The sequence below is a fragment of the Gorilla gorilla genome, chromosome 11 (assembly GCF_029281585.2).
Source record: "Gorilla gorilla gorilla isolate KB3781 chromosome 11, NHGRI_mGorGor1-v2.1_pri, whole genome shotgun sequence".
Taxonomy (NCBI): Eukaryota; Metazoa; Chordata; class Mammalia; order Primates; family Hominidae; genus Gorilla; species Gorilla gorilla.
Genome location: NC_073235.2, coordinates 24270543 through 24293676, shown reverse-complemented (window position 1 = coordinate 24293676; position 23134 = coordinate 24270543). Strand labels below are relative to the sequence as shown.

Genomic DNA, 23134 nt, shown 5'->3' with positions numbered 1-23134 from the left:
GACTTCTGCATTGAACTCCAAGTTGGCACCAACATCAGTAATGGACAGAAACATGGGGAAGAAACACTTGGACACAACTTCTGGTTTCAAAAATTCTAAGATTTGCTGCTTCTGTGATTTGGAACAATCTGTAAGCTCCCTGACATTTAGTGCTTCATTGGCAAATGGTTATATTAATTCTTGTCCTTCCTTCTTTACTAATCTGAGGATTCCATGTGGTAATGGGTTGTTATAGATTGAATGTCTGTGTCTCCCCAAAAGTCACATAGGGAAGCCCTAACTCCCAGTGTGGCTGTATTTGGAAATGGAGACCATAAGAGAGTAATTAAGTGTTCTTATGAGAATAGAAACCAGAGATCTAACTCTCTGTCTATCTCACCCTCTCTCTCTCTTTTCTGTGTGCACACAGAGAAAAGGCCATCTGAGGACACAGTGAGAAGGTGACCATCTGCAAGCCAGGAAGAGGGCCCTTACCAGACCCTTACCACTCTGGCACGCTAATCTTGGACATACAGCCTCCAGAACAATGAGAAAATAAGATCTGTTGTTTAATCCACACAGTCTGAAGTATTTTGTTATGGAAGCCTGAGATAACCAATGCACAGGTGATAATGAATTTTGTGACATATGAAGTCCTTTTTAAACAAAAGCTATTGTTACTTGTCCTGGAATCACTTTGTTTGTGATTAAACAGCCATCAGCCGACCAAAGGCTATGGGTAGTCCAAGTCCAGTTCCCTACATGGGAAAGCAAAGAGAATAGCTCAGCTTCATTTGAGGCAAATATGAAGCTGAGCATTTGAATCACACAGTTCTAGTTGATAAAACTTTTTGAGACTATTCTCTGCCCTTCCCATCATTTTCTAGTGCATTAGAAGAACACTCTGGTTAATAATATTTATTGCCTTCCCAGTCATCAAGTAATTTTTTTCTTTCAGTTGCTGAAAATGGATTACTGTCAAGACCCCAGATTTCAGAAAATGTCAAAACTTTAACAAAATGGGACCAGGCGTGGTGGCTTACACCTGTAATCCCAGTACTTTGAGAGGCCAAGATGGGCAGATCACTTGAGGTCAGGATTTCGAGACCAGCCTGGCCAATGTGGTGAAACCCCATCACTACTCCAAGTGCAAAAATTAGCCTGTTGTTGTGGCACGTGTCTGTAATCCCAGGTACTCGGGAGGCTAAGGCAGGAGAATCTCTTGAGCTCGGGAGGTTGAGGTTGCAGTGATCCGAGACCGCGGAACCGCACTACAGCCTGGGTGACAGAGCAAGACTCCGTCTCAAAAAAAAAAAAAAAAAAAAAAAAAGAAAGGAAAATGATAGGAACTCTGCAGCACATTCTGTCAAATAGAGAAAATAGGTAACTCATGTCTGCTCTTCACATGAATTCACAATCTCATTACAAAGACAAAGTACGTAGAGAAAATGGTGGGTCCAATGTATAAGATGTCACAAATGATAGGGCAGATAAGAGTATCAGAAGGGAGGATCATTGCAGTTGTGTGAATTCTTCCTGAACTTCTCCTCCCAATCTCCTAATTTCCCATTCTACAAAATTGTTAATCATTCCTCTCTGAATTTCACCTATTCCCTCCAGACACTTCTACTTTTTACTCATATAAGGCTATTTTATGTTTGCTTAATACATTTAATGTAGTATTAATAATTATAACATAGCCTTATACATTTTATATGTATATTACATGTATAAGCTATGTGAATACATTAGTTTATATTGGAAGTGTGCTTAACCAATTAGAATACTAATTGTATACATGTATAAGATTATATTATTGTTTGTATAATATATTAGTTTGCGTTGAAAGTGTTTTACCCATTAGAATACTATAAATTCCTTAAAATGGAAATTAGTGTTTTTAATCTTACAACTTTTTCACACTGAACGTCATGAATTAAAAAGTAAAAGCATAATATAAATAAAATAGGAGGAGGTCTTGAGGAGTAGGTAAACTTAGGCATTCAGGGAGAGAGGTCATTTCAGGGATGAGGTAATGGTTTGACTAATGTATAAAAGTGGGAGGGAGTGTGGGAAGTAAGACAGCTTCTACAGCAGACATGTGTTAAATAGTATCTGGATAAGTTGAACAAAATCAAATTAAGGAGAGTCTCCTAAACGATAGCAAAGTAAAGTTATCAAATGCAGTTCTTTCAGTTAAGCACAGTGGGATGAAAGGATTGAGGTATCTCTTTTCCTCTCTTTTATTTTCTATTTTTATTTTTTTCCCTAAATCTAAGGCACCATATGACCAGGACATGACTTTTTGTTTGTTTGATACATGTTAAACCAAAAGGGAAAATAGCATAATCAGACTTAAATTATTAAATGTACCATATCAAACCACTTCGGACTTTCTTCCAATCATTTCTATTAACTGCCCATTCCCTCCGTCTACAATTGAGGACAAAGAAGTCTTCAATGGAGAAGGATCTCAATTATTTGTTAACATTTGATAGCATCAGAATGGGTCCTCTCTTAGTCAGTTCAGGCTGCCATGACAAGTTACCATAGACTTCAAACACAGAAATATCAAGAAACACGAGACCTAAGGTTTTATACACATGTAATTTTGACCAAACAGTATTTACAATAACTCATTAGACTGGGAAATGAGATATGCTATTTCACAGTATGCCACTACACAAGATTAAGTTGGGGGGTGAATACAGCATCATTTTTACATTTGCTTATTTGTTACAGAATAATTTATAATAGAATATGTGCTATTAATATTACAGGACTTTTTTTTCCTTCAGATTTTCCTTGTTTTTTTAAAGTTGGTAAGGCTGTGTGAGTAAGTACTTTCAGTTAATAACATGCCCATGGACATGTGCCTACAAGGATTTGGGGATTAGGTTGAGGCCAACACATTTGGGAAGTAGTAGTGCTGCCACAATTTAATAATAAGCAGCTTTGAGGCACAAAGTGTCAAATAAAACATTGATTCTCATAATAGTAAGCCATAACGGCCAGTCTAATGTTTAACTATAAAGCACAATAGCTAGTGTTAGCTGAGTAAAGATTGATTATAAAATGGAAACTCACACTGTAACCAGTTTTAGAGAAAAAGTAAGAAGAAATAATGTCGGAAACTAACCATTTGTGTGTGTGTGTGTGTGTGTGTGTGTGAGAGAGAGAGAGAGAGAGAGAGAGAGAGAGAGAGAGAGAGAGAGAGTTAGGTATAGGTATATGTCTATTAATGATAGTGCTTTCAGAATTTACTGATAGATTGTGAGGGGTCCCTATTAAGCATCTAAGTTGATATGTTGAGTTGTTTTTGGGAATTGAGTGGGGGAATTCAAGCTAGAGATGTAAATTAAAGTTAACAAAATGTAGGATATATTTATGGCCCTGAGACTGGATGAGATCTCCCAAAGGTGTGAAGACAGTAACAGAGTTTACATGCTAAGGCTTGCGAGAATTTCAAATTTTATAGATTGAGAAAATAATAAGTAAAAATTAAATTCTAAAAAATACGATGAAAAATATGAGTAACAGCTCATGAGCATGTTTTACCTTCTTTCCGGTCTCACTATGTGACAATGATATTTCCTTTTTGAATCGCCAACAGCCATGGCTTTGTTGAAATTATGATGTAGAAAGAGGATGACACTAAGATTTACCTAGTTGACCTAGTCAATGACCACATTGCCCTAAACATTACACGAATGTTATCTAAGATGTATAATAGTCTCCTAATATTCTCTATCTTTGTTGACTTTGATTTCCACAGGCTACCAGAAGAACTTTTCTAAAATGAAACTATTTGTGTGTTTAAAATGCTTCGGTGGTCCCCTCTTGACCTCAGGAGAAGGTCAAACTCATCTTAGTACACAACACTCTTCATCCCGTTCCTTTCACCCACCTCCTCCAGCAGTATTTCACCACTTCCCTGCTGGTACTCTGAATTACTTAATATTTCCCCTGATGTTTCATTATCATTTATCAGCAGGCTTCCATATGTGATGTATCTCAACCTAGAAAACTCTTTCCCAACCATATGCGTTGACATTTCTAACATCCTTTAGGGATCCCTCTCTGAACTCTTTATTCTGGGTTAGATACTTTCTCAGTACTCTTCCTGACATCTTTTTCTACTGTAAAATTAAATAATGCAAACTTGAAACTGTTGGAAGTTTAAGGCCTTTTGAACCCAGAGAGGATTCTGGCTATGTGGCATGAGTCACATAGTGTGCAGCTGGAACTTCTTCCCCTTCCTATAAATGATTAGGAAAGGCCTTGTGGCAACAGAGATAAGACCCCACTCAGATCATCACCCCTCCTCATGGAATGTCAAGGCAATCTTCCTTTTATTATGGCAATCTGTAACTTATCAAATTGCTATAACCTATGCACTGACCTTGTATGGAAAATGTTGCAACTCTCCCTATATAAATGAAACCTTAGCTTATCCACTTAGGAACGAAGACCCATTGTTTTAGAGTATGTGTTTTCTAGGTGGTCATCCTCAAGCTTTGCACTCAGATAAACACTATACTTCACATAGTTTCTGAATCTCATTATTTATGTTTGACACTACTCTGCATTGCAATTACCAGTGTAATGAGATAGAGATTATATCCAGAAAAGTGGTTCTCAATTGTTTGTCCCCCAGGGCACATTTGACAATGTCTAGGGACATTTTTGGTTGTCACAACTGGGAAGATCCTACTGGTATGTAACTGCTAGAGGCCAAGGATGCTGGTAAGCATCCTATAATGCACAAGATTGCCCCTACAACAAAGAATTAATCTGCTCAAACTGGCAATCATGCCAACATTGGGAAATATTGCACTGGAATGAAGAGAGAATCACATGAGCCTTGTTGAGGTTGAGGGTATGGAGGGGCTGCCCATGGCAGGAGTAGCTCAGAACCTGAGGGCAGAGAGAGTTAGAATAAGGAAGGAAATGAAGTGTGATAATAAGAGGCCTCTATGGGTGAGAATATAGAGAGAGTTTATCAGCTATGCTGGGGAAAGGAAATGGTGTTTAAAGAAGACATTTAGAGATGTGTTCTAGGTGAGCCACTGTGGGAAGCCCTCTCCCATCTACTCTTGTCTGCTATTTATTGGAACACACCTTCTCCAGGACTTGTTACACTCTCACCATCCCACAAGCTTGTCCAACCTGCCTTATTTTATTGTTATTGTTGTTTTATTTCAAGCTTTTGGCAGCCTGAGCCATGGTTTTTAGTTTCTGTCTCTAGTGACAAGCAGAAAAGGGATGAGGAAGGTATTTCGCTGGCCCAACCAGAAACAGAACTAAGAATCTATGACTCTATTCTCTCCCTTGGACACCCCTGAAAGGGAAATGGTTATAAATGCTTTAGATCTATTCAATCATTCTGATCTTAGTGGCATAATACATTTCTTCTATAAATTTTAAAATTTTATTTTGAAAGGAGGAACTTTGGAGATTTCAGTGCCTGAAAACAAGTGAATAAATCACTAATGTTGAAATACCAGACACTGTTGAAGTATACAAGGGAAATATTTGGAAAGTAGAAAGACGTTGCAACTATATCCTTCAAATTAATTCTTACTGGGGACTTCCTAGCAAGCTGCCGGCAAAACTATGTTATTAAAGGCAGTAATTTATAATCCAATATTATAGGTGGTCTGCAAATAGCCCTGATACAATGCATGTTTTTCTGTGTGTCTGTGTGTACACGTGCACACATGTGTAGTGGGTAGAAGGCTGACTTATTTGTGTTATAAGCTACATCATATTTTTATACACAAACACACACAGACATACACATTCACATGCATATTTTCTCTAACAGCTTGCTTCTAAATTGATGTTTTACTGTGGCTTTTGAACTCAGTTGAAACAGCCCAGACTTTTCAGTTACAATAATGGATATTCCATTTGCTTGATGATATCTAAAAAACATACTTGGTGTGTTCTAACTTAGCCTTCTTTATCTCTAAAATAGGGCTAAGTCTTTGCATTCCGTTTAGCTTTTGAAAGGATTAGCTGCTTCAAACCATCACACAGTGACAGGCAAGAAACCCAGCCACACCTACCACCCTTTTGGTGAGTGTGATTAGGTACAAATGGGGGCAGAAACATGAACTAAAAAATAGAGGAAAAGGATGAGATTTAGTAATACCGATATCTGTTGCAACTTAGAGCTCCCATTTCTAAATAGGAACGCTAAAGGGGAACTTTGATAACCTCCACAAAGAGATACAAATATTGATATTTATTGCAATGTTTTGTAATATAGAAAACTGGGAGTAATATTAAATTTCTATTATTAGAGGAATGGGTATATAAATTGTAATACATTCATACCTAAATGTTCAGACAGCATTTAAAGGAAATGACCTAGATCTAAATATTTAATGTTCAGTAAAATGACATTTTTTGCAAAGGGAAGAAGTGAAAGAAGTAAGACTGAGATGGTAATGCAAAACAGGTTTTAACTATAACCCTATTATTCCTTTAAAAATATAGAGCAAATATTATAAAATATTAAAGTTTCTTATATCTGAAGAGCATATTTATTGATCTTGGTATTTTTCACTGTGATTAGAATCTGCTGGTGTGTGTGCATGCATGTAAGAAAGAGAGAGAGGAATTCCTGATTTGAGGGAGAACTTCTGAGTTTTTTAATAATTTTTTAAGGCCATACTTGCTGTTTTCTAAGCCTTACTCTAACTTAGAAAAATAAATAGGGTGTTTGAATCAAGAAACTTGATATTTCTAGTCAGTCACTAACTGAATTCAATTTACTTCTTCCTTATTATTTGTCTAAATCACAACCTTTTTCTTTAAGTTACTAGTAAAAGCAGTATTTATTCTTACAAAATTAAGTTGTAGATGCACAGTTTTACAGATATGTTATCTTTTTTTCATTTCTTCATTTTAAATATTGCCCTGGGTTTCTGTTTCTGTACATTAGTAGAAAGTTGACTTTAATTTAGAAATTATAATTATTATCTCATTTCTTTGGGTCTGGAATTAGAATTGCCTGCATTGGTCTTCAGTCTCTGTCTTTTTCTGTGTTTTTTTCAAGATTGCCACTGCTTCAGACCTGTTGTGGCCTCATAAGTTTCTTTTCAACAGGCCTAAGATAGTTCCCACACATCTGAGCTTTTAACATCCCCAAGAATTATTTCTCTTAATGCTCAGCCTTAAGAAACACTGACTGACTTAGGGTAATTTCCTGTAAATTTTTTTTTTTAACAGCTCGCTTTTTTAAAAAACCATGTTGAATCTTGCTTCTTTCTCTCTAGTTCTCTCCAGTACTTCCCCTGGTAATTTATCCACATAACACATAAATGCATGTGCCCTTCAAGTTTTAGTGTTAATGATCCCCTTCCTGAAGAAGACTTCCCTGAACTACTCATTTGAATTAGATTCCCCTATCGTTTACCTGTCCTCATCCTTATGCTCAGTTGAGAGCCTTATTTAACACTGACTTTCCTGAGGAAAAAACTGTACCTCTATCTGTATATCTATATCAAGATAGATGATAGAGACATATAGATAGATGCCAGCTAGCTAAATACGTAGCTAATAGATAGATAGATAGCGTAGATAGATGAATAATGAATAGAGACGATAGATAGATGATAGATAGATAGATAGATGACAGATGGATAGACATAGATAGATATAGATAGATAGATGGTTATAGATAAACGGATAGATGATAGGTGAATAGATAGATGATAGACAGATAGATAGATAGATAGATAGATAGATAGATAGATAGATAGATAGACAGATAGATAATAGATAGATAGATACATAGAAGATAAGTAAATAGATAATCTTTAATCAACCAGGGCTGAATACAGGGTTTGATGCAGAATAAATATTCAATGAACATTGATGTAAAAAAATTGACTCAATGAAAAACAATTCATTAGACATTAAAGTACAGGTGTCCTCCAGGGTAGTCAGTATTAGTAGGACAAGTTTGCTCTTATTTTCTGCTAGAGTTACACTTAAAATTCTCAGACTGACGTTTTAGCATATTTGGCTAACCCTCATCAATTTGACCTCATGCATAATTACAGATCATACATATAGTCTAAGAAGGAAAAAATAAAACACCACTTAGTAAAATGGAAGGAAACCAACTCTCATTGTTTAACTTTCAGGAAACACTTTTTGGAACACCAGATAATTAAAATAATAATAGGACCATGGAATCCTATCCACTGATCCTACTTCAGAGTTCTGACACTCTCAAAAATCTACATAATTGAAGCTGGGCATAGAGGAGTTGTCCTCACAAAGACTGTGCCCCACGTTGTGAAGACAGTGTTCCATTTGGCTCCCACCCAATGTGTGGACTTCAAAATTATACTGTACCATTTATTATTGGTTAGCATGCATTTATTCTGGTGCCAGAGAAACCTTAAAATTACTACTTTCTGTAGTAAGTTTGCATTGACTATAATAAAAAGAAAGGAAAATTGACCAACTGAGAAATATTTGCAACACGAATAGCATGCAAGTCTAATTAGGAATAAGAAGGCAAGGAAATTAGCAAGAGAACTTGACAAATGGTCAATAAATATATTTAAAAATGCAAACTCATTTATTTAAAAATTAAATAATCAAATAATAAATACAAAATATTATTTATTATTCATTATTAAAATAACATGATATATAACATGGATGAGTTATTTATTATTGAATAAATAATTTATTAATAAATGATAAATAATAATATTTTTATAATTTGGATAAATTATTTATTATTGGATGGACTGGTTATTTATCAGTATAACAAATGATAAATAAATAATAATAATTAAATATTTCTTATAATTTTGCCAAACTTTAAAGGAAAGTAGAAATTTGGTATAGTCAATAGAAAAACATTCTTGTTTATTATTGGGCTGGGAACATTGTTACAAATTTTCTAAAGGACAGTTTACAAATCTCAGCCCCTTAAAATGCCCATTCCCTGCTTTCTGTACACATAGAGATATTCAGGAGGTTTACCAAAACAATTATAAAACATTAAGCCTATGAAATGTGATTGTTAACAAAATAATTATTGGATAAATGGAAGAAGCATGCTGTCATAAATAGATAGTTCAGTAATAAATCAACTCATTTATAAAAGGTGTGTTTATTCTTTGAGGAGAAAATATTTATGACACATATTTTCAAGAAAGAGTAGACTTTTAAGTTGATAACACACATTCAATGTTAACAGTCACTTGCTGCAAAATAATAATAACAATAATTTTGTCTGACAGTTTTGTAATTAGTATTTAGCCCAACACCAGAATATGATATCTGGACTTCCCCATTCAGTACAAAGTACTTTCTAGGGCACCAAAGTGATCCCCTTACATCTGGGTTCAGTCACATGTCTAATTAAACAACTCAAATTTTATATCCTCATCATTTAAAAGAAAAACATACTTCTACTGTGATCTATCAATTACTTAAAAATGATCAGATAAGTTTGTTCTTCCCAGAATTTTAAAATTTGTACATTTCCATCAGAGACTGAATTAAAACAAAGGAAAATCATGTTTATAAAACTGTATGTGCATGAAGGGACATTTTATAATTTTCTCCAAAGGCATTCATTATGCTAATCCCATTTATATTACAACTGTGCTCTGATACCTGATGAAAGGATATTATTTACTTATCTGACTTGATAAAATAATAATATTGAGATGAAAGTGCAATTAAATTAAAATTCAGTGAGACAATCTACTGTGTACCTTTTAAAAATTCATATAAGAAACAAGATACACTTCATTTCATTTCTGAATTATAACTTTGAGATATGGTAAAATAGCTAAATAACACCTAATCAAGAAATTTGACCTTCATCCTCTCCCTGTTTACATGTATAATCCATAATAAACTTGCTTTCTTTTTAATTCAGTCAAAATGGACAACCTGAAACTCTAACAAGCTCTTGACCTGTGTTGGCCCTTCCTGCATTTTCATGGAAAGATGATGCAATTCATTATTTCCACTGATACGTTCAGAGCTCTTGGCCAGCATCTTTGCTATTCATTTATTCAATCTATAGTAATCTGTGCTTAAGAGAGTGCTGGAGCATGTCAGGATGAACAATTAAATATGATTGTTGTCATTGACAACCAGCAGTTATTGCTAAAAATGTTCCAGGCAGGAATGTGAGCATTGAGGTGTTTATTTTAAGTAAAGGAGAAGTTTAAATGAAGTATCTTTTCTAGATAATGACAATTAAACTCTATCATTCAAATAGTGCATTTCTCCTTCCATCTATAGAAATCATAACAGAGTTTCTTTTTTGCTTTCCATACTCCCTGGCACAGGGAATTAATTCTTTAACTGGTCAGACTTTTGATTAAGAGTGCGATCTCTGATTATATGGCTTGTTTATTGGAGCAAGATGGGGTTCAGGTATGGGGCAATCATCCCTGAATACGGCAAAAGGGGACATGCTCTTGAAATGGATTAAAAGAACAAATGATGACCCCTATGTAAGCAGAGAGAGAGAGAGAATAATTTAATAATTTGAATGAGAAAATAAAATGAGATTGTCAGAATTTCCACAACAAAAAGAAAAATATCTCCCATAAATGTCCCCTTTTGCCTCAATGATGTATCTAAAATGGGTGTGATATTATCAGTTCTCATAGTCAATACCCGCTGTGCATGGGTTTGTGTGCACATAGGAAGGGTCAAAGGAGACGGTATCTGGTGAACAAACAGCTGGTATAACTAAGTAAATAAATGCCCTTTGGTGAAATCATTGAAGCTGATGAAAACTGTAGTTGTGCTTTCCCTAATCCCTACAATAGGAGTACTAATTAAATTTCCCAACATGGAGATAGACATGTTTCAAGACGGAAATTTCTCAAGGATGACTCAAGAGCAATATCCTGGAGGAATTTGCATGGGGTGGATATAAGTATCTCATTGTTTTCAGAAAAGAAAAAAGTGTGGCCACACAGAGGGGCTGGTGAGTTGTCACTGATACTGCAGAGATGGCCTTGCAAGGGGCAGGCCACAAACTGGGCTTGGCCACAAAAGTGCACTGAAGCCCAAAGAGTAAACAGAGAGAACAAGGCTGAGCAAGGAAAGGGAGAGAGAACATGTCTCCTCATCCCCACTGTCCCAAACCCTTGATGAGATGGGATGTCACATTCAGGAGATAAATGTCAAATCTCTGATTGGGTCACATAAGAGGTCACCCTCCAGCGTTATTTAACTGTTTAGTATTTTATCTGGTGATCACACAGCAAGCCCAGCCCTTTTGCTTATCTTTTTTGATTTCTCTCTTCCTCCCCCTCCTCTTCTCTGGTAAAAGGTCTTTCAAATATGACAGTTTGTCAGAGGGCTCATGATAATTTAATAAGAGTGAACATGCAGGTGAGAGAAGGCCCAGCAAGCTTTGGGACTCCTGTGTGCTGTAGCTCGATTTAGCAAAGATCAGTATGATCATCACGTGTGGCTCCATTTGCTTCATGTGTCTTTCTTTGCTGGCTGTCTCACCTGGAAAAGAGGTGGTTACAGTTTGGTACAAGATTCTGGCCTTTCTGAGTTCTCTGCTATAATGCCCTGAAATGGTAGCACACATGTTATACTTCTTCTAACACTGGTCGTTCCTCTTCAGAAACGTCTTTTAGCCTCTCCCAACCAACACAAAGAGGCAGAAAGACTCAGAGATGATGCTTTCCTGGATCTGTGTCATAATGCATCTTCCCAGCAGTCCACTCTGTTAAAGGTTGAGGAAAAGCATTGCTTGTGTTCCATTATACAGTTGATGAATGGTTAGAGAAGTGCCTGAGCCACTCTTATTTCCTTAATCACTTCTAGGTCTCTCATCCAGGATTTTTCCTAGGTAATTCTTCAAATTAATTGCATTTCAGCCTACCTAAGCATACCAGTAGTTGAATTATCAACAACCTATTAGTAACTGCCTAGCAACTGAATAGGTATACTAGACTTTTATTTTCTTGGCTGTGCAATATTTCTTTGAAATTTTGATCCCCATCCCAACCCACCAAACCCAGAGAGCAAATCCTAGAAATTGGTGAATAGACTTGCATTCACACTTCTCCCACGTTTTGTCTTTCCATGCTGAAGGAAGAGATGGAGGTGATTTTAATCTATCTTCAAATAGCAAAGTAGTTGCATACTTTACACTCCCTTCCACACACACATACTCATACACACACACAATCCCTTATTCAATTAATCCACGTTTATCACATCTTTTTTTGAGGATCAGATCAATGACTAGAACTGTACACAGTCATTCATTTGCACAGGTCTCATGGTTCCTGTCAGTGATAATTGATCAATGGCTGAGACCAGAAGCCCCAGTTCCCACTATCAGGAAGAGGCTTCATTCTGCTTGGAACTCTTATTTGCCACTATCGTTGCACTTCCTTAAAAAGTACCTTTCTTCGAGGCTGGGCAAGGTGGCTCATACTTGTAATCCCAGCATTTTGGGAAGCTGAGTCAGGCAGATCACCTGAGGTCAGGAGTTCGAGACCAGCCTGGCAAATACGGTGAAACCCCGTCTCTACTAAAAATACAAAAATTAGCCAGGCGTAGTGGTGGGCACCTGTAGTGTGAGCTACTCAGGAGGCTGAGGCAGGAGAATTGCTTGAACCTGGGAGGCAGAGGTTGCAGTGAGCTGAGGTTGTACCACTACACTCCAGCCTAGACAACACAGAGAGACTCTGTCCCCGTCTGCCAAAAAAAAATTACCTTTCTCTTCTTCTGAAATAAATTATAAAGATTTTTAGGGCAGGGAAAGTATTTTGTTTTTAATACTACCCTTAAAATGCTTTGTGTATAGGAGCTGTGGAAAATATTTGTTGAATAAATGATTGACAGATGACGAATCACGTAAGTATAGGCAACTATCAATTACCTCAAGGCTGATTACCCCATACTTAGAATTTATATTGACATTTTTATATACTTTCATTCCAAAGCTTATTTTTATTATTTCATGTATAGAATAGTAATTTATATGTGGAAGAAAACCCATAAAGAGTTTTAATTGGTTGTTTACTAGTTTTCTTCAAAAATGTATTCTCTCATGTATTCTATGGAATACTACTTGACTGGCAAGGGAAAATCTTTTAAAGTAAAATAGTAAATTAAATCATGGAACTAATGGACCACGAAAACTATAAAAAAATAAATAAATAGATGAAATAGTTAAAATAGTAGAAATAAAATTGAGAGAGAGAGAGCTCTATTTTGACATGAGCTTTGCATTAATCTTTGAGAAAACTTGCCATTTCTAAAGTAAAATAATTCAAAGAAGTGAGGTTGAGGAAGGAGAAGGAAGTTTTATATAGTGAAGTTAAGTTTAAACTTAGACTCCTTTAAAAAATAAATGTTTGAAATTCTCAGGATCTCTCACACACATGTTAATTAATAAGTGCTAAACATATCCCTAAATCAAAAGGAAAGAATTCATTCCCCTTCTGAATACCAGGATTCCCCGCTAGCTGGCCAGCAGAAACAAAACCATGTACTTTCTACACTGTCAGTGGTCTTTCCTGAATCACTGCCTTGCCTGGAAAGGTTCAGCAGGAGATATGATAAGTGAAAGGATCAGGACCCCCAAACAAGACAGAGACTCCACACCAGAGAGAGGGCCTAGAGTTACCCACATAAGAAGAAGTTCTTGCTAAGAAAAGCACCTGTGTGCATACGTAGACTCATCTCCTAAGTGCAGGATGGACTTGTCTGCTGTAGAATTATTTTGGTGGCAGCTTTTAAGTTACGGTATTCCAGGGTGCATTTGCATTTTAGTTTCAGCATGTTTGCTTATCTCTAACCACAAGGTTATGCGCTATAATTGCATGCAAGAGCAGGAGGTGAAATAAGCTTTTAAAATTAGATACACAAATTTGTATGTGTCAGGACCCCAGCCTAAAACACATGGCACACTCAGTTAGTTGGAATTTTTCAAAGAAGCTTCTTAATGAGGGGAGTGTTTACCAAGGCGTGGTAAGAGGTACAACCTACAAGGGATATGTAGACACCTAGGGACTAGCAAGGGTGAAGAGCCTTTGCCACTCCTAGGCCTGGTGGAACAAATGGAGGCATTGGTGTTACTGGAGCTTAGTTAAGAGCTGGACATGGAAAAAGGTGGCCCTCAGGGCTATAGTGCCAGTGCTGCAGACACTGTCAGACCTGAACTCAAGCTGGGGTGGGGTGGGAGGAATAAATGCTCTAATCTTTCTACTTTTCATCCTCTGATCTCCCTCTGATGCTTTTTACTAGCAAAATTGAAACTGGGGAGGGAATGCAGCTGATGCCCCCTATGGAAATCAGCCTTCTGGACACAGAAGAGAATAAGCTGGAGAATAAAAATGCAAGGCAAATGCTGAGTAACCCACACCACAGGGAGGGAGGCATTTATCTCATTAAATATTATACAGAAAACCGAAGTTACACTCACTGTACACTTTCAGCATTTTCCTCTTGAAAGATAAGTTGAGACCTGAATTCCAGTTTTGAATCTGCTGAGTTTGTTAAAAGCCGTTGAAATAGTCCTTTCAACCCTCTATCCCTTAATCCACATAATATTTTTACTTACCTTTTTTATGTAAAAGGGTTTGTTTAGATATATATGATAACAGTTATAATAAACTGTGCCCTCTTCAGGTAGGACACAGTATACATTCAGGACTTCCTAATGGTCTTTTGAATATGTGGTGAGTCTTACAGTGATGAGAAACTACAATGTAAACTTTGTATATTTTTAGCCTATGAACTTCAGGAACTTAAGCTTAAACCTTATTCTGGGAAACTTCCTTGTTGAATAGTGAAACTCTGTGTTTGGAGTTGAAGAAGTTGGGTTCTATTTTCAACACATCCATTAATGGGCCCTTTTGAAGTTCTATAGATTTCCAAATAGTGTTTTAAAAGGTAATTTGGGTTGAAGTTATGAGTGGGCAAACACAGCAGAGTGTTCTCTTTCATGTAGTTTTCTATTCATCTACAAATGGCTTTGGTCTGCAATTTGCCTTTGGAAAATGCATGCAATTTGCTTTGATAAACTTACAATTTCAGCTTCATGCTGCTCTTTTGGGGGAAATCATGAGACTCCTACAAGAGCTCGTAAACAGAGCTGCAACTTGTCAAAAGTACTAGCATTTGAAAAATTAGAATTACAGTAATTGGATACATCTATTTTTAAAGGCACCTGTGAAAATAATCTCCTAATACTATTTAACTCAAAAGGTTTTAATGTCTCAGTTCTGGTGCTCCTGGTTTACCATGCAGAGCCAAATATATATCTAAGACAGAGAAACAGGGAACTCCTGGAGAAAATTTGAAGAGAATAATTAGCAGCCTGCACCTGGGGGTTGCGGAGAGTGATTCACGGTAAAGGAGTCACACGGTGCCTAAACGCCACCTTGACACTCCTAAAATAGTGAGAATAAGACATGATGAACATAGCAATGGGGTGATTATTTTCCTTCCCATGTCTAACTTTGTTTGTTTCATATTTCTTTCATTTGGAACTTCCTCTTAAAAATACACAGATTTTAAATATATTTTACTACTTATAAAAATTAAATTATAAAATATTATAAATTATAAAATACTAAAAATCTTTTCACATTGGCCCTTAAGGTATTTTTCTTGATTATTCTTGTCTATATAGTTGGGGTTTTTTCTATTAGTAGTGCTGAAATAAGGTACAGCACACCCAAAAATAAAAATAAAAGGCATGCTAAGACATAAAATTTCAAGAGACACTTGATTGTATTAAATCTGAGTACCAGAATCTTCACAGGTAGGAGATTTCTGGCTCAAGAACATTGAATAAAGCCATTCTTTTTTGATGTCTCATTCCAAAAAACTTGCTAAAATCTATGAAAGCAGCAAGAAAATATCAAGAAGAAAGTTCCATCTTCATCACTAACAAGAATATGCCCCAACTCCAAATTTCACACTTGGAAGAATATTTGCCAAATACAGTTATATTGAGGACAAGTGAGGTAGGAGGCTGAAAGATAGGCAGTCTTAATTCAGACCTTAGGCAGGATTTAGATCTCCCGGAAAGGGAGGATCATGGTGCTCAAATAGTCATGTGATGCCGCAAGGAGGGGTGAGGGGTACCAAGGAAAAGAGGGGAATGTCCACATACAAGACTCCTTTTCAAAACAGGTGGAGGTGAAGGAGGAAGCACTCTCACTTGTCATTGTCTTAATATGAGCCTACCTTCTGGCTAAGAAACTGTTGGAAATGAAGTCGGGAAGAGGAAAAATAAGAAAGCAGATGTCATAAGATCCTAACAGAGAGAACTAGTGACTTAAAGAACAATATTGTGAGACACACTGATCCCCTGGGTGTGTCACCTAAAGAGACTTGTTCCAGGACAAGTCCATGATACCCCTCCCAACTCCAGTCTTCAGACATCTCTAGTTAATTATTTATCTTTCTGCCAATCTGCCTCCAGGTCTATCTCTGCATCCACATGTCCATCTACATGTTTATCAAATACTAACGGTGACTAATTCCCCTTCATTAGATTGGGATTCATTTCTGCTTTTTCAGTTTTTTTTCCTTGCATCCTCTATATTGCTTAAGTTTATAATTATAAATAAATCACTTTTTTTTTTTTTTTTTTTTTTTTTTTGAGACGGAGTCTCGCTCTGTCGCCCAGGCTGGAGTGCAGTGGTGCAATCTCGGCTCACTGCAAGCTCCGCCTCCCGGGTTCACGCCATTCTCCTGCCTCAGCCTCCCGAGTAGCTGGGACTACAGGCGCCCGCCACTGCGCCCGGCTAATTTTTTGTATTTTTAGTAGAAATGGGGTTTCACCGTGGTCTCGATCTCCTGACCTCGTGATCCGCCCACCTCGGCCTCCCAAAGTGCTGGGATTACAGGCATGAGCCACCGCGCCCGGCCAATAAATCACTTTTTAAAATAAAATGTCAAATAAGGAATGGAGCAACCCAATTTTTTATAAAAGAAAATTTGTTCAGGCAAGGTACGAAGGCTCATGTCTGTAATCCCAGCACTTTGGGAGGCTGAGGCGGATGCATCATCTGAGGTCAGGAGTTCAAGGCCAGCCTGGCTAACATGGTGAAACCCCATCTCTACTAAAAACACAAAAATTAGCTGAGCATAGTAGTGGGCTCCTGTAGTCTCAGCTATCTGGGAGGCTGAGACAGGAAAATCACTTGAACCCGGAAGGCAGAGATTCCAGTGAGCCGAGATCATGCCACTGCACTCCAGCCTGGGCAACAGAGTGAGACTGTCTCAAAAAAAAAAAAAAAAAAGTCATTCATTAATGACTTAAAAAAGAATTGTTGATGACTGAAGCCACAATTTTATCATAACTTCATAATTTTTAAATCTACTAAATATGTTATATATACACATAATATATATGCGTGTATATACATACATACACAAAAACATACACACAAACATATATACATACAGAGAGACAGAGTTTCCTCTTCCCAGTGGTGGTTAGGCATGATTTCTGTGCTCGCCTAGCCCAGATTCTCCTCATGCTTCAAATTCTGATCCATCACACAGTGATGTTTCCAGTGGGATCCAGAGTCCCGACTAGTAATCGTAGAGCTTTCCTAGTTTTTGGTGTGCTGTGTCTCTTGCACTTCCCATGGGGTAGAATACAACTACAAAATGGGTCTCCAGTTTATTAGGTTAAACGTGTATTCCCTCAATGGTACTTTAACCATTCCACTTCAAAAGTGAACTTTATCTTCATCGTTTACTATCACTCAAGCCCAATACTGAGGAAATAACATCCCCATTCCATCTCTGCCTGTGCCACAAATTTCCATCAATCATTTCCCCTTAATTCATAGAATTGTAGAATGTGTGAGTGTAAAGGGGAAGATGAGAGGAATGGGGAGACATTATTAAGCAGTCTTTTAAACACTTCACATGTCACCTTTTACTTAATACTAAAAATAGCCTTTTTGATATAGGTGTTATTGCCTGCATTTAATAGATAAAAAAATTAAAGCTTAAATGGATTAAACAACTTGCACAAGAAGCCCTAGATATTCAGAGTGAGCCTAAGATTGTAACAGAGACTAAAGACCCCGAAATCTCACTGCCTTCACCACACTGTGCTACCCCAGCCAAGAATATTTTGTTTAACTCTTCATCTAACCCATCAGGAAGCCAAGACCTAGAGGGGATAAGGGTCTTACCCAAGTTCACATGACCAATTAGGGCTAGCACTGAACTGGGTCTCCTGAATCTTGTCTCAGTGATTTTCCATAACCAGGGTTTCCTATTCCCCACAGAAGGTACAGCTAGTGCAACCCTAACCATTCCCCACCACAGAACAAATGTTTTTACTGAGCCAGAAGGCGTCCCTGTTGCTGGCGTCTCACTCACTCCCTTTGGACCTCTGTTCTGTCTTTTTAATCCACAGGTTATTCTTGGTCTTCTCTATCCATACAGTTCCTGAGTACTGTACTCACACACAGATACTAGATTTCTTTTGAGAATCTCACCAGTGCTGCCCAGTAATTGAAGACAGGTGAGAATTAACACTCTTTCATTATTTAGCTTCCAGGAAATTATAAAATTAAGCCCAAGACTGAATTATGCTACAAATGTACACAATTTACAAGTAAGCATGCAGCCTTAATAAAATCCCACTATTCTGTTTTGAGGTTCCGAAAATGCGTTGCATGGAAAGTTCTTTGAAAACAAATGTTACAATATTCTCATTATGTATTTCAGCAAATCAGCTCTTGGAATACTGTGACCAATAATCTTCTAAAGCAACAGCACAACACAAGATTATTTACATATCGAACCTTCCACGTTATCTCTAAGGGTATATGGTGAAATAGACACTAGATTTTAATGTCTGTTCCTTTAAAAGCAGAAAGTGTTTTCAAAATGTTTTACCTTATCCACACACATTGAATATCAAAAATGCACAAAAATGTAAGCACATTTCTAATGCTCATTATTGCTAATCAACAACCTTTCTAATATCTATCAATCCTTATACTTAATTAATATAGCTTCTGATAGTATTTAGTAAGCAAGAAAGCAAAACAACTTGTAGTAGCCAGCCCTGGAGTGTGGATTTTCTGATTAAAAGCTAGCAGATCTGTGCTCACTTCAGCAACACATGTACCAAAAAAAAAAAAAAAAAAAAAAAAAAAAAAAAAAAAAAAAGGAGCAGATCTCCTTGACATGCAATTGAAAGAAACCAATATACACATGTACACAATATGGCCTAGGATGAAGTAGTTAAAGTAAATTGCTACTGACAAACTTATGGACTCACCATTTCCCTTGACTTGTGATCACTTTGTTCACTTACCTGCCTCTTGTCTGACTTGTTTCTGGGATCATCCTTCACTCTGACCTGTAACAGGTGCTTTCCCAAGACTCTGGTCTCAACACTGTACATGCTCCTACTTTGTCCTGACCACCACCTGCTGGGCCTAGGGCTACAGCCTTGGAGGATTTCTGGATTTGCTTGGCCCTGCTTCCTCCCAGCCTCTGCTGTTCACTTTCAGCTCTGTCAAGCACTTTGCTTCCCAAGGGTCTGCATTTTTCTGTCTATTCAGGGCAATGAAGCACCAGACATCAGCCAGGTCTCTAATATCTGCACTTCTCTCCATTCAGGTACAAAACCAGCTTTTAAGGGGAGATCAAGAGTACAAGTTGGTTCAGCTCTTTTCATAATGTGGGCTTCAGTGGGAGTTCCCCTATCTGACTTTATCATCACCCCCAAACCTAACATGACCACTTCCTTTGCTCTCTTTCGTAAAAGCGAAATTGGGAGCAGTCAATGCTCTGATCTAGTTGTCACCTCTGACTGTAAAACAGAATTCTCAAGATGCAGAATGAAAGATGTAAGGTGGCACTCAGACTGGGTGAAAATGTGCACCAAATAGCAATGATTCAGTTTTCAAGAAGGAAAGTTTAAGTATCAGCAAATAAAGACAGACCACTCTTCAGGACCAACAAGCTCCTGCAGCTGAGCTGAGAGATCAACCAGACAAGCGGGTAAGCAGGGAGAAGCCCCACCTTTCTAAGCAGCAGCCTCAGCACAGCGCATTGTGACTATGAAGACTACTCTGCAGTACCTTTTAGTTTTTCAGAAGATGCACATCATCAAAGCTTTCGATGTGAATCTCCTTACTATAGACCCATTTTTAAACAATTTCAATTACAAAAAAATGTTGTGCAAACAAAAGATCGCTGCTGGTCTGTATTCCCTGGCATAGCTGGGTCTTTGGAATTCTTGGAGAATCTTAGGTCAGTGACAAGGGTTGAGACATCCTAACTATGGGGGCAGAGCTATAAGCCTCTCTATTTAGGCAATAAAAAATTTCTCATAAGATATGGAACTAAAACTGTTTTATATAAAATCTTTTAAGAATAGCTAGCTTTTTCTAAAAAAAAAAACTACTCTATGAAAGACAAAATAGAAGGCACTTCATTTACGATATCTAATTAAATTCACATAGCAACCTAAGAAACAGACTTTAGTATTTCCATTTTACAAATAAACTGAGAAACCCTGAAAGGTATCAGGTGTTTTCTCACATCAACAACAAATTCCCCAGTGCTCTGACACCAACTGAGTAACCAAAAATTCAATTTAATTCTGATGCTATCTACCGGGACTGAGCATCAGATGCCACAAATTAAAGGGCTCTATCCCATAGGACTGTCCCCACTTCCAGCACCAGTTGCAGTCCTAGGCCACCTAATACTTCTGTCCAACTGACTATAAATCTGGGGTTCCTATGATTCTCTCCTGTTTCTTCAGTTCTATGTACTGGCTTATTGTAAAGGATACAACTCAGAAACAGCCAAATGGAATAGATTCATAAGGCAAGGCATAGCACAGTGGGTGACACAGAGCTCCCATGCCCTCTCTAGATGTGCCACATCTGAACAAATTGACATGTTCACCAACCCCAAAATGTCTCCAAATCTCATTGTTCAAGACTTTTTATAGAGCATAATCTCCAGTTGTCTCACCGTATTTTCTGGAGGTCAGTGGCCATACAGGGCCAGAAATTCCAGTCTCCTAAATACTTGGTCTTTCTGATGACCACTCCCGTCCTGAGGCTATCTAAAGGCTCCACCTGAAGTCACATATCAGCATAAACTCAGGTGTGATGGAAACAGCTTCCTTATGAATAACAAAAGATATTTCTGTCACTCAGGAAATTCCAAGCGTTCTAGGAACTGGGTGCCAGGAATTCAGAACAAAGACCAAATATATCTGTGTATTATACCAAAGTAAATGACTTTTCCAACATGATACAAATATGCCGTACTATAATTTAAACAAAGATGAATTTGGGTTTATGGTCTCAACCCAAGGATTGACTCACTAACCTGGTTATTAAAGTAATGTTTGCCATTGATATTTTCTCAATCAATAATTACTACCATGCTCCAATATCTGCTCATTTTACTATGATTCCACAGAGGTCTTTAGATATTCCTATCAGGCCTGAACTGGAAGGAAGGAACATGATGATAAAACCATTGTTTTGATTACCCCAGCTGAATCTACACATATGAAAAGTTGTCATTTCCATTTTGTCCCTTTGATTGGAATCTTCCTTTTTCTCACTAGGACCTAGTGTGAAATGGTGTCTGGTTTATTTACTTACTTTAATGTGAGACATTTATCCAAATGTCAGAGTGTTCCCTGAAGGCAGGAAGGATTCCTAAGGGCTCAGTCACTTGAATGAATTCAATAATCTTTATGATAAAGTGTTGATGAAGTGACCAGCATTTCTGTTTCACAGCAAAAGACAACTTTGAAAAGAGAGGAAAAAGTCAACACTGAAACCAGAGTGCTGAATTTTCAATGGTGCTATTTCAGTCACCCTTGGGAAACACGTTTTAGGGAGGCCACACTTTACCTGGACATCTAAATCATTTCAGTGGGGTTGGGGTAAGGGTTTCCTTCTTGCGTCCAGTGATGCTGTTATTTCACCTAGTAGAAAAGAGGAAGCAAAGGGAGTGTAAGAGAACATTCTGAGCACAAGATGGGGACTCTGGTGTTTTTAAAGAGAACTGAGTATATTGTGTGATTTCCTAGAAAGATAATTTGAATATGAGTCAGAGGAAATTGGTTTCAGCTCAAGTTCTTCCCATGAGCTAATACATGACCTTTCATAAGCGTGCAGTTTCTCTCTATTGAGTGACATAAGTATAATAGCTACATTGATTGAAATAACAACAATTTTCCTATCACTTTGCATGTGTGATCTTATTAAGCTTAAGGATAATCATGAAAATTATCCTTCTCTCTATTTTATGTGGGATACTGCCCTAGAATTAAACAAACGCTAACTACAAATCGATAATCTTTCCAAACATTCGGCTTCTCATTAAGTGTAGCCCAATTCTTCAGGTTATTCTGTCAACAAAAAGAGTCAAACTCTGTAAAATATTTGAAGAGATTTATTCTGAGCAAAATATGAGTGACCATGGTCCGTGACACAGCCCTCAGGAGGTCCTGAGAACATGTGTCCAAGGTGGTTGGGGCGCAGCTTGGTTTATACATTTTAGAAAGGCATGAGGTATAAATCAAATACCTTTAAAAAATACATTTGTTTGTCCTAGAAAGGCAGGACAACTCAAAGCGGGGTAGGGGAGTTGGGGGAGGCTTCTCAGCTATAGGTGAATTCAAACATTTTCTGGTTGACAATTGGTTGAGTTTGTCTAAAGACCTGGGATCCTTAGAAAGGGAATGTTCAGGGTAAGATAAAAGACTGTGGAGGCCAAAGTTTTTTGAAGTCTTATTGTGGCTGCCTTTAGAGACAATAGATGGCAAATTGTTTCCTATTCAAATCTTAGTTAATCTTAAAGAGGTTTCTTTAGGATTGGAAGCATCTGGAAGAAAAAGATCTAGCTATGTTAATAGAGATTCTTTACAGATGAAACATTTTCCTCCACAAAGAACAGCTTTGCAGGGCCATTTGAAAATATGGCAAAGAAATATGTTTCATGGTAAAATATTTTGATTTTTCTTCTTTGTCTTGTAATTTATGGCCAGAGTCAGGTTGGAAAGTAAGTCAAAATATATAGAGTTAAATAAAACCCATAGGATGAGAACTTAAGATTTGTAGGGCATGACCCCCCAGGACCCTGAAATAGG

General features: G+C 37.4%; 1 long non-coding RNA gene across 1 annotated transcript in view; it reads right to left on the bottom strand.

Moving 5' to 3' along the window:
- LOC129532037 (uncharacterized) overlaps positions 1-19676 on the bottom strand; it is a 106229-nt gene extending 86553 nt beyond the window's left edge. Inside the window, exon 1 of the long non-coding RNA XR_008677629.2 lies at positions 19319-19676. This is a non-coding gene — a long non-coding RNA (uncharacterized lncRNA). The remainder of the gene's footprint in view (positions 1-19318) is intronic.
- Positions 19677-23134: the final 3458 nt, after the last annotated feature.